This window comes from Chelonoidis abingdonii, chromosome 2 (genome assembly GCF_003597395.2).
Source record: "Chelonoidis abingdonii isolate Lonesome George chromosome 2, CheloAbing_2.0, whole genome shotgun sequence".
NCBI classification, from domain to species: domain Eukaryota; kingdom Metazoa; phylum Chordata; order Testudines; family Testudinidae; genus Chelonoidis; species Chelonoidis abingdonii.
In genome coordinates, this window is record NC_133770.1 from 161922932 (window position 1) to 161935179 (window position 12248).

Genomic DNA, 12248 nt, shown 5'->3' on the forward strand with positions numbered 1-12248 from the left:
AGAGAAAGATGGGCAGGGATCCGGTGCTCCACGCAGCCATGGGGAACATCCTGGACAGTGGCTCAGGACCTGCAGTTCTGCATCCCCTGAATCCTCACTCATAGCCACCTCCTCCCACTAAAACACCAATAATCCCCCTCCCCAACAACCCTCACCCTATCCCAGTGCCCCAACCTGCTGCACAGGGATGCTGGGGGCCAGCCCTGTCGACCCCAAGGGCAATTGCTTCCTTCTCCATCCTGCTCTCTCCCTAGGACAAAGAAGAGATAGGGGCTTTCGAATAAAGATTCTGCTATCTCAGCATCAGGGCTGACCCACTCTCCAGTCATCATCCTTCAACAGGAGCTCTGTCCACAGCCCAGCCTCCCTGCCTCCTCCACTATGCCCCAGGGGGATCTAGAGCCAATATCCTGGAGAGTGGGAGGGAAATCTGATAATATCCACTGTGAGCCACCGTCTGCAAACTGGCTTCTATAGCACCTTCCACCCAAGGAGCTCAAAGCCCTGCCCATGTCAGCGAATTAAGCCTCGTGTTCCTGCAGGAGGAGGTAAAGGTGGGAAACTGAGGCACAGAGTAAGCCAATGGCAGAACACCCAGGGGTCCAATTATCCCATCAGCCATGTGCATGCAACTCCTGAAGACAGTAGGACCGGAGCCCATACAATTTACAGCATGATCAGAACCCAGGATTCCTGACACACATTGAAATCCAAGCCTCTCCTTTGCCCAATAGGCCACACTCCCACCCTGTCCCCATCTGCCCCGCTCTCTCAAACAAGTACCTGGCCATTCAATGAATACATGGGAGTGCTCCACACAATGTGTCATCTCCACCCCATATAGGTTCATCCTAACTCAAGTATCTACCAAGGCAGCTGCATGCCCCTCATCCAAGTCCCTTCCCTCCCAGTACCTGGGACCCCACAAACACTGAAAGGTTTATCCTCACAACCTGCCTATGAAGTAGGACAGTGCCACTATCCCCATTTTACAGATGGGAAACTGATGCACAGATCAACTAAATGACTTGCCCCCAGATCACACAGGGAGTCTGTAACAGAACCAGGACCTGAACCCAGGTCTCCTGAAGTCAGTCTAGTTCCTTAATCACAAAGCATCCTGTTTCCTCCTGTCAAGAGAAGAACCTGGGCTGGATTTCTCTGCCCATATGGAGGAGACTAAGGGGGGATATGATAGAGGTATATAAAATCATGAGTGATGTGGAGAAAGTGGATAAGGAAAAGTTATTTACTTATTCCCATAATACAAGAACTAGGGGTCACCAAATGAAATTAATAGGTAGCAGGTTTAAAACAAATAAAAGGAAGTTCTTCTTCACACAGCGCACAGTCAACTTGTGGAACTCTTTACCTGAGGAGGTTGTGGAAGGCTGGGACTATAACAATGTTTAAAAGGGAAATGGATAAATTTCATAGGAGGCTAAGTCCATAAATGGCTATTAGCCAGGAGGGTAAGGAATGGTGTCCCCTTGCCTCTGTTTGTCAGAGGGTGGAGATGGATGGCAGGAGAAGAGATCAACTTGATCATTGCAAGTTAGGTGTTCTCCCTTCTGGGGCACCTGGCATTGGTCACTGTCGGCAGACAGATACTGGGCTAGATGGACCTTTGGTCTGACCCGGTATGGCTGTTCTTATGCTCTTAACTGGCTCTGGATGTGGTCCCCCAGAGGAAAAGAACAGAAAGTGGACACTAGTGGGAGTGAAGGAACTCAAGTTTTTGCCTTCTCTCTGCAGTAGCTAGTCCCCACTCCGTTCTCAGGCTAGGGGCTTCTTTCCTCTCTCCTGGTGTGTTTCTCTCCTGGAGGGAGTTTGCACATGTGCTGTTCACATCTTCCCTGACAAAATGGGAGCCCTAAGTCACCTGGATGGCTGCGGGTGCTGCAGAGGAAGCTGTAGCAGAGACAGGGCACAGGAATTTTCCCCACTTTGTCTTCAACTGAGACAGTCTATGCTACAGCTCCCACTGGTGCCGCTGAACTCCAGTCTCTCGGCTTCCTGCTGAAAGGCTGTTCTGTGTGGAGAGACCCACCCACCGAGCCCCCAACCAACACCGGCCAAGTCCATTAGAGACGCAGCCCCAGCAATGAAATCTTAATGCTGTGAGTGAGCAGTGATAATGGCACCGTCAATTACCATCCGGGAGGCAGTCGGCTCTCAATTGCAGCAGGGATAGTGGATGCACACAGGCTCTCTGCCTCAACAGCTGTTTGCACAGCACCATCCATTACACCGGGCAGCCGGCTTCCTCTAGAAGAGGTCAGCCCAGCCTAATTAAGCCCATTAGAATGAAAGATCTGGCTGTCAGAACATGGCTCCCCCAGCTCTAGGCAGCATGAGCACATGTCCTCCTAGGCACTTATGTCTTTGGTTTCTGCACCTGCCCTCTCACCCCATGCCCATGCATCCTAGGCAAGCAACTAGCCCCCAGAGGGAAAGAGCAGCTACAGGCACGGGACAGTTAAGCAAAGAGCAGCCGGAGCCCCCAGAGCAGCAAGGAACGGCTGCATAGGGCACAGCGTGCTGCACCATCACACACCTGGCTGCTGTCTGTTGGGTGAGGTTGGGCAAAGCTACATGGGAAGTCTCTGTCCAGTTGGAGGAGCAGCAGCTGCCATTCCACGCCCACGATTGGGTGCCCCACGCAGGGACTTGGCATGGGGTCACCACAGAATGGCCCAGGTGCCCAGGCAGTGGTTTGGATGCCCTGTGTGAGGGCATCCAAACCACTTGGCCTCCCTGTTCAGCAACAGCTTGAGTGGCTGGGCCACATGCATGATTTGGGTGAGCTAGGGTCTGGCTTAGGTGCGCACGTTCCTGACAGTGATTTGGATGCCCGGTGGGACTGTATGGACTTGGCTATCCCATTAAGCGGCTCCTGGGATCTATATGGCAGCTTGATCCTGGGTGCCTGGTGCAACTGCTTTGCTAGAAGAAGAGCAGCGAGGTGGCAGTAGCACCAGGGGAGACATGGAAATGAGATCCACAACTCTGGCCGAGTTTATTGGCATCTATCTCCTCCTTTGTCCAGCTTCTCTTCCCTGATCCCTCTCGAATGTGTTGGAATAACGCCTTTGGGGAGGCTGGCAATGCTAACCCAGTGCTATTGACAATCTATTCCTTCCACACTGTTTAGCATCACCCAACAGAGGTGCCAGCTGGAAAAAGGATGACTCATTAACATTAAAATATGGGCTGCACAAGCAGAAAACTTTGCAGCTGGTAGGATATTTTTCCCCTAGCAGAGTGGGTCAAAGGGGAGGTCTCTCGCTCACTGTGAGGTGAGCAGTAGAACGGGTAGGGGAGAGCAGAGGCAGACAGCTCCTTTCAAGCTTGCTCAGCAAAGCAGGCTGCTGCAAAGCACATGAACAACACGCAGTGTTTCTAGGCAAGTGCTGTGTGGGCCTCACAGGGTCCCTGCTCTCAGTCATCAAACAGGCTCTGGCCCACAGCCTCCCAGGCAGAGGGAGTGGCTCCAGTCAACATGCCCACACCCCACAGGCTTCTTGGTACTAAATGAAGTGCGTGTCAATTACTGCTCCCAGGTCAGGCTCTGCAGGATAAAAGCCTGTGTTTATTGCTCACTCTGGCTGCCTCCTTTTCTCTTCACCTCTTTGCTAAAGGAGCAGAGAGGAGGAGAAGAGAGAGGCGAGGGGGTGAAGGCTAGGGTGCATTGTGCTTTCTCAGCAGGTGACACTTGCATAACTGAGATCATGGGTGGCACTGTCCCGTGATCAGCCATCAGACTAGAAGGGTGAGATCTGGGCTCTGTTCCTAGCTCTCCCACTCACCTGGGGCAAATCAGTTCCCCCTTCTCTGTGCCTCAGTTTCTCCAGCTGCAAAATGGGGAACGTGATATTGCCCCTTCTTTGCACTGCACTGTGTTATCTGACCTCCATTGGCAATGCACTTTGAGATCTACAGGTGAGCAGGGGGATGAGAGGGGCCATTTTCACCATCAGTGTTCAGGAGACCTGAGACTCGGGTGGATATCTGTGACACTGCTATAATCACCTGGTTTCTGAGCTCTAGCAGGAACTAGCAGCCATTGCTCCTCAAGCCAAGGAAGTGCTATGCTAGTTTGCAGTGGCTCTGGGTGGCTCTTGGCCAGAAGAACCAGGGCCAGGTTTCTCAGGCAGCGCAGGAGGGGGATCTTTGCATTTAAACAGTGCCTTTCACCCCAGGATCTCAAAGTACTGTGGCATGCACTGAGCATCGCTGTTGCATCTGAGGCTCCCTGCATGGGGGGGTTAGCTCCCACAGATCCGGTGCTGTCATTCTCACCAGGGATAGGAAACAGAGCATGTCAGCTGGATGCAGTGGGCCAAGTTCTGCTCCACTCTGCTGTGACCCTGCTGACTCCAGCGCCACTGCTCTGCTGTGCCTGAGTGCACAGCTTGCCAATGGCCACCTGGCCTTGCAAAGGGAGATGATGTCCTTTTAGCAGCCCCTGGGTGCTGGAGAGACTGCAACTGTGATGCAGCGGGGCGAGGAAAAGGCTCCTGTGATGTCTAAAATGGGATTAGAATGGGATTAGCCAGCTCATCCTGTATGCGAGGGGGGTGGGAGAGCTCCCACGACAGCATCTCTTAGGGGCAGCAGGAAACAGTCTAAGGGATAATGTAAAGGGGATGGGAGGGGAGTTGGTGAAGGCTGCACCCAGAAAGGCATAGACACAGGTGTGGGGGTGAATGCACCAGCGTGCATGTGTCCAGAATGGCCGTGATGGCAGCCTAGCAGGGAGCAGCCAAACCCCAGCAGACTCAGACTCCAGGACCCGCTTCACTTTCTGACAGCCTGTTCCCTGTGTCATCGCCCTCCCTGTGGGCAACTCCCTCCCTGGGCAATCCTGCAGGGAGCTCTCGTATGCTATGGGGACCCTGACAACCCATAAGGATGGTACATCTGCTGCGCATGTCCTCACTGAGGCCCTGCCCCATTCCCAGCTACACTCAGGGGACATCTGTCATAAACAGATAGCTAAGGGTTAATGTTTCTTTTACCTGTAAAGGGTTAACAAAGGGAACCAAACACCTGACCAGAGGACCAATCAGGAAACCGGATTTTTCAAAGCTCAGGGAGGGAATTTTTGGGTGTGTGTCCTTTGTCTGTGTCTCTGTTGCTCTCTCGGCTCTGAGAGTGATCTCTCTATCTCCAGGCTTTCTAATCTTCTGTTTCCCAGTTGTAAGTACAGGTATAAGACAATATAGGTTTTTATATTGTTTTTGTATTTACATGTGTGTAGTTTGCTGGAATGTTTTAAATTGTATTTCTTTTTGAATAAGGCTGTTTATTCATTTTGTTTTCTTTTAAGCCAATGACCCTGTATATTGTCACCTTGATACAGAGACCATTTTTATGTCTTTTACTTTCTTTTTATATAAAGCTTTCTTTTTAAAACTTGTTGGATTTTCTTTTCTAGTTGAGGCTCAAGGGGATTGAGTCTGCAGCTCACCAGGGAATTGGTGGGAGGAAGAAGACAGGGGGAAGAGAAAATCTCTTTGTGTTAAGAGTTACAAAGATTACATTTGCAGGGACTCTGAGGGAGGGTGAGAGAAACTTGATCTCTTGGTGTTTGTGTTTCAAGGAATTGAAGCAGGGTAATCTCCTAGTGTTCCCAGGGCGGGAAGATCTGGGAGGAGGTAAAGAGGGGGAAGGGAAGTGGGTTATTTCCCTTTGTTGTGAGACTCAGGGCATCTGAGTCTTCGGGTTCCCCAGGGAAGATTTTGGGGAGACCAGAGTGAGCCAGACACTGGAATTTCTGGTTGGTGGCAGGGGACATCCCCAATCCAATTCCCAGCTCAGGAAAAGTGATCTCAAGCCCCCTACACCTCCTGCCCTGCTTTCTGCCAGCGTCCCAGAGATGTGAGGGCAGGGCCGGCTCCAGGCACCAGCATTCCAAGCTGGTGCTTGGGGCAGCAATCTGCAAGGGGCGGCAGTCCCTGTTGTTTTGCCCCCAAGCAGCATGCCAAATTGCCACCGTGGACAGCGGGAACAGTCTGTGTGCCCTTAGGGCAGCAGGCACGTTTCCGCGGTGGCGGCAATTTGGTAGTAGCTTCTATGTTTAGCTCTCCGCAGTGGCTTCAGCTAAAACAGAAGCTGCCGCCGAATTGCCACTGCCGCGGAAACGCGCCTGCCACTCTAAGGGCACACAGACTGCCCCTGCCGTCTGCAGCGGCAATTTGGTGCGCTGCTTGGGACAGTGAAAACTGTAGAGCCAGCCCTGCCTGAGGGCACTGCAGGCATCCTCGTCCCCAGCTTAGCCAGGGATAACTGGGCCATGACTCCCTGGCCACCTGCCCACACACACCTCCTGGAGAGGCAGCCTCTTTGCAGGCCGCAGGCTCAAAGAAGCTTAGAACTCTCTCCACATCCCCAACCATAGCAACAGCCCTGCCTGCTGCTGTGGAGACGCAAAGCCAAGGCTGGAAACAGGCAGCCGCGCTAAAGGCACTCAACAAACTGGGCACACTGTGGCGGTGGATGGGATGGAAGGAGACAGGCCAGCTGTTCTTTGAGGGGCTTCAAAGCAAACCTGGCTCCCTCTGCCCCTAGCTTCACAACCTATTGGCAAAGCTGCTCTATCAGCTGACCCCAACCTGCCTTGGATTCAGGCAGTGCTTGGCTCCTTACCACACAGCACCCTCAGAAGTCACCCTGGGGCTATGGAAAATGGGGCGGGGAATCATTCTTCAGGAGGGCGAGTTTCCTTGGCAGGCCCCTTCCTGCTCCAAGCAAAGAAGCAAGCTACAAAGGAGAGCTCTGTCCCCTTGCTCCTGTGTTTTATCCTTACAAAGCATTCATACAGAGCTGGAAATACACATGGGTAACCAAGATCAGGTCTATGTCATCCTGGCTGGGCACTCTCAGCACGGCGCTAAGCCAGGAGATCTCTCTGGGATATCATGGTGAACAGTAAATAGAATGATAGAAGCATAGAACTGAAAGGGACCTCGAGAGGTTGTTTAGTCCAGACCCCTGCACTCACGGCAGGACTATGTATTATCTAGACCAATCCTGACAGGTGTTTGTCCAACCTGCTCTTAAAAATCTCCAATGATGGAGATTCCACAACCTCCCTAGGCAATTTATTCCAGTGCTTAACCCTCCTGACAGGAAGTTTTTCCTAATGTCCCACCTAAACCTCCCTTGCTGCAATTTAAGCCCACTGATTCTTGTCCTATTCTCAGAGGTTAAGAAAAACAATTTTTCTCCATCCTTCTTGTAACAATCTTTTATATACTTGAAAACTGCTCTCATGTCCCCTCGCAGTCTTCTCTTCTCCAGACTAAACAAATCCAATTTTTAAAATTTTCCCTCAAAGGTTCATGTTTTTTAGACCTTCACTCATTTTTGTTGCTCTTCTCTGGACTTTCTCCTATTTGTGCACATCTTTCTTGAAGTGTGGTGCCCAGAACGGGACACACTACTTTTTGCAACAGCATTACGCTGTTGACTCATATTTAGCTTTTGATCCACTATGACCCACAGCTCCCTTTCTCCTTCCCAGGCAGTCATAGATAGATAGATGTACACACACACACACACACACGCATCCACGAGGCCCTGCCTTCCCTGCATATGAGGGCGGGATCAAAAACTGCTCCCCTCTCCCTTCAGCTGGGGTTGGATACAGCTGTCCCCACCCTCCCTGGGCCAGACAGGGTTAGTGGAGTTTAACACCCACCACAGTAAAGCACAGTTGAGCCTTGGCTCTCTCCTAGGCCAGTGGCTGTTTCTGAGCTCAGCTGATCCTGCCCACACTCAGCGAGATAGTTTGATTTATGCCCTGGCTGAGCGGGGCGTGAGGGTGTGGTGTTTGACACCCACCAACGGCCAAACAAGGCAGGCGTTCCTCTTAGAGACAAGTCAGAGCAAACCATGTGCAAGTTCCTTCGCGAGGAGGGAGTCATGGAGTCCCCTGCATTTCCCCAGGCCTCTCTCACTCTGTGGCAGCTTGGCAGCCATAGCCAGTTCCACCTTCTCAGCTGCTATTGCTCTGGGAACAAATGGCTTCTCAAGCCAGTTCTGTACATTAGCAGCATGTGCTTCACTGAGAGGCCAGAGCCGGTCTCAGCAGCTGAGGATGTAGAAGGGGCGTAGGGAGGCCACGGGGCAAAAGAACTGAGCCTTCCTACTAGCTGAGAATGTACATTTCAACACACCCAGCTTGCGAGAAGCAACAGAAACAAACCCTCATTAAAACCCCTAATAACAAAGATACTGGTGATTCCTGCACCATTGTGGGACAGTTCCATTGACTTCTCTCTGCACTGTATTGTCTGATGTAGGGTCAGTCCTGCTCATACAGCACATTTGTTGGCTTTGATGGCAGCCCCCACATGCTTTGGCCCCCAGACTCTGAGCTCCATGGGGCAGACTCGAGTTGTATACAGAGAGGGCCAAGCACACCGATGGCACACAAAATAATGGCTGGAATTGAGATACAAGGATGGGCGCTGGTGAATGAGCAGCTTTGGAGACTGGGGAGCTTGGAACCCCAGGAGAGAAATGGAGCTGTGTTTGCTGTGGGCCAAGAGTCAGCAGCACCAGGCTTTACACACGAGAGCAGCGAAAGGAGGAGAGACATAGACTGAGCAAGAGGTCAAGTTCCTTGCAGACTTGAGTCCTGTCCATTCCAGCTTGATGAGCCCCTACATTCTCCTTCCTGGACATCAAGTGCCTCTGGAAACCTGTGCTACATATTGGCACACCCTGGGGGAATCATGGAGGGAAGGGCTCTTTCCTTTCTGTTCCAGCAACCCACTGGGCAGCAGTGCCCAGGTCCTGGGGGTGGCTAGACACAGCACTTCCAACATTCCCTCTCAGTTTCCTGTCAATGGGACTGTACCAAACCCCTGGATTGGAATCCCCAGCAGGAACGTGGAGGATTCTGAAATCCCATCCCAGACCTGGGTCAGAAGTTTGCTAAAGCCTTGATCATGACTCAAAACAAAGCTCTGGAGCCAAGAGACTTTGGAGGTTGTGGCTGGAGCTCAGATCTCTCAACTGGGGAAGGTGCATTTCTCTTTGGTGTCCCTAACACGCATGGGAGAATAAGAGCCCTAAGAGCCATTCCGACAATGCTTGAAACCCTAAGGCGGGATTATGAGTGGGCTGGCCCCATGGCTGCTCTATAGTCTGTCTTTCGAACCTGACGAGAATCACCCCATTAGGCAGCGATCCCAGTACCCCTTTCCCCACTGTGCAAGTGGGTAGTTTTCCCACTCTTCTAGCATAGGAGGCGCTGGCATCTGCCTGTGTGTCCCCTCAGCTGCCATAGGATGGGTGATGGGAGGGGCAGATGGGCCTATGGGACCTTGATCCCATCCCCTCCAAAATCTGCAATACCCACAATGTTCTCATGTCCCCAGTATATGGGCTGCAACCTCCCATGCCTTTCAGCCCCGCCCTGGAGGGATCCCTCTCTAATATGAGAGTGGTCCGTTAAGCTGTGGCTGTTTGCTCCCTCTGACTGCCCATAAGGGTGGAGCCAAATTAAGGCCAATCGCAGTGGGGATTTTGGGGATATAGATGCTTGTCCTGCTAGAAACTGAACTAAGACCTGTACACTCACCACCCATGGGGGCTATCAGACGGGAATGGCTTCTGGTCGCTGCTGATCTGGGCTGCTTTCAAACCAGTGCCCTTGGGAGCAAATGTCTACTTTTCTTCAGAGATGTTTCCCTCTTGACCCCATACTATAGATCCTAGACCTGCCCATTGCCTAGGTCCACCTCCACAACCATTCCCTGCTTTCCACCTAGCACAGCCTTGGTCCTTCCACCCCTACCTCAGTCACTTTCTGCACAGAGAAGTTCTCCCTGAGTTGCAAACAGTGCAAGCCCTTGTCTCATTCCTGTTTTGGCCTGGGAATCAGCTGGTCCCAGTTGAGGCTTCTGAACTCCCTTATGATACAACGGCCTCTGGAAGCATCCCCAGAAGCCCAAAACTGCATGGAATTTGAAACTGTAGAAAGTCGGTTGCTAAGAGGGAGTCTATGGCTATGCAGCTGTGGCGGCAGCCTGCCTAACTTGTAGTTTTCCTGTTAGTCACAAAAATGTTTCTCTGTAGGAAATGGACATTAAAAAGGCCTGGACCTGCTGCATTTCTGCACCCACCTGGAATGGGCTCTGGATGCAGCCCTGAGAGGAGGAGAAGAACTGGACTGGATTTCTGAGCCCATGGGGAATGGGCTCATGAGAGCTGGGGAACTCATTTGTCAAACACAGGCCCACAGTACATCCAAATTCCTCAGAGCGGCAAGTTATATGGGCCTGTCGTGCCCATGCTACAGGAATATTCAGGACCCGGAGGCCCGGCTCCACCAATGTTCGGTGACGGATCTCTCCCCTGGCCCCACCTGCTGCCCCCACGTGCCTCCCCCAGTGCATCTCCTGACCCTGCCTGCCACCCCCAGGCATTTAAAAGGGCCTGGGTGACCCCAGCCACCACCAGCAGCATACTGGGGCTAAGGCGGCTTCCTGCCCACCCTCACTGCGCAACACTCCTGGAACAGCCGACACATCTCTGTAGCCTTGGGGGATGTATATGTTCGCGCACTGCCCCCGCCCTGAGCACCAACTCCTCAGCTCCCATTGGCTGGGAACCGTGGCCAGTGGGAGCTGTGGGGGCAGTGCCTGTGGGTAGTGGTGCACGGAGACCCCCTGACCTCCTCCACCTAGAAGCCACTGCAAGAGGGGTGTGCGGGTTGCTTTTGGGGAGCTGTCTGAGGTAAGCACCACACCCCTCTCCCTCTCCTGCACCCCAACCTTAGCCCAGAGCCCGCACCCCAACTCCCTCACAGAGCCGCACCCCTTCACACCTTCCTGCACCCCAATCCACTGTCCCAGCCCAGAGACCACACCCCCTCCTGCATCCAAATTCCCTCCCAGAGCCTACACCCCCTCCCACACACAAACACCCTCCCAGAGCCTTAGGCAGGTGTGGGCGGGGCAGGACTTGGACCCATTCTGGGCACCACCAAAAATTATACAAACTTGCTGCCCCTGTCATCTGGATGATTGGTCCGGAACCTCAAAGACAAATGCTCATTATATGTCCTAGGGTTCAACCACAGGGCCAAAGCTGGGGTGCTAATGCCTTGTTTAGTTGCCTATACATGAAAATTTGGCCCTGAGCATGAAAACGCTAAAACCAAAACATTTTAAGCAGCCTCTCAAACCAGTAATAGGCCAACACAGCCCAGCAAGACCCCCTTAGCAGAGGCCAGCCAGACAGCTCTTATTAACCAGTGCCCGGCTGGCACCAGAATCCTGGTTCCTACTACCAGCACCAGCTCCTGCCAACCAAGTACCAGTTTAGAGTGCCTTAACTCCACCCTAGCAGCACAATACCCCTGCTGCCCCACATCACCAGCAGCACTCCAGGGGCAGCACGTGCCAAGGCTATCTGTGGGGCCTGCCTTTTGGAAGCCACTTATGAAAAATACACATGTTGTCATAGCCGGCAGTCATGCTTCTGGCAGTGGAGGGTGAGCATCCTCACTTAGCAAGCTGGTCCCCTTTCCAGGTGCCTGGGAGGAGGAAGATGCTGGACAGAAGGAAAGAAAGAGCAAAGAACAAACAGCCAGGGAGGGAAGGGAGGGAGAAAGCAAAGCAAGAAGAAGATAAGGAAGGGAAGGCAGGAGGAGGTAGAGTTGATGCTATTAACAACATACCAGCTGAACTCCAGTCCCTGCCGGTTCTGCACACTCGCCTGCTGCAGGTTGGGTTAGTCCTGGGCACAGGCACCCGAGTGGAACAGCATCTGCCTGGAATGTGCCCTCACGCCTGCCGAGCCATGGCAGGGTCAAGTACGAGCTCAATAAGATAGCACGGCAGCCTATGGAAGCCTCTTCCAGGAATCCCGCATGGTTTCCCAGCTCGAAAAACAAGCCGAGAACGATAACAACAACAAGCCCCAGGAGCCCAGAGAACTGCTCCCCTGCCCTCTCTCGCAGCAAAACGCCTCTCTTTCCCCTCCTTCTGCCTCTTGCTTGGAAGTAGCACAGCGAATCCTCAGCCGGCTGCCCTTGCTGGGTTCAGCTGCTGTGCTGTTGGCGTGTATCTGACAGCATGACAGTCCTCTCTGTGTGTGTGTATCTCCCAGCCCCAGAGGCAGTGCCTGCAAAGGATCCAGTGGTGATAGCAATGTGGATTTAGAGAGCCAGTCAGAGCGTGTGTGCGTCTGTGCAGCTCCCCACCTCTGCTGCTGGCTCAGTCCATTTC

At 52.8% G+C, this 12248-nt stretch overlaps 1 protein-coding gene and 1 long non-coding RNA gene across 5 annotated transcripts in view; one reads left to right on the forward strand and one right to left on the reverse strand.

The window, feature by feature from the left end:
• Window positions 1-12248, reverse strand: part of DMTN (dematin actin binding protein) — a 36445-nt gene extending 24197 nt beyond the window's left edge. For 2 of the 4 annotated variants that reach the window (XR_012655286.1, XM_075062763.1), the window contains exon 1: window positions 11699-12248. The gene's annotated coding sequence lies outside the window, so the exon portion shown is untranslated. The remainder of the gene's footprint in view (window positions 1-11698) is intronic. The other 2 variants (XR_012655291.1, XR_012655290.1) reach the window with 2 other exon arrangements.
• Window positions 10629-11914, forward strand: LOC142046361 (uncharacterized). The gene is made up of 2 exons (XR_012655293.1): window positions 10629-10752; window positions 11551-11914. It is a non-coding gene; the product is annotated as an uncharacterized LOC142046361 (long non-coding RNA).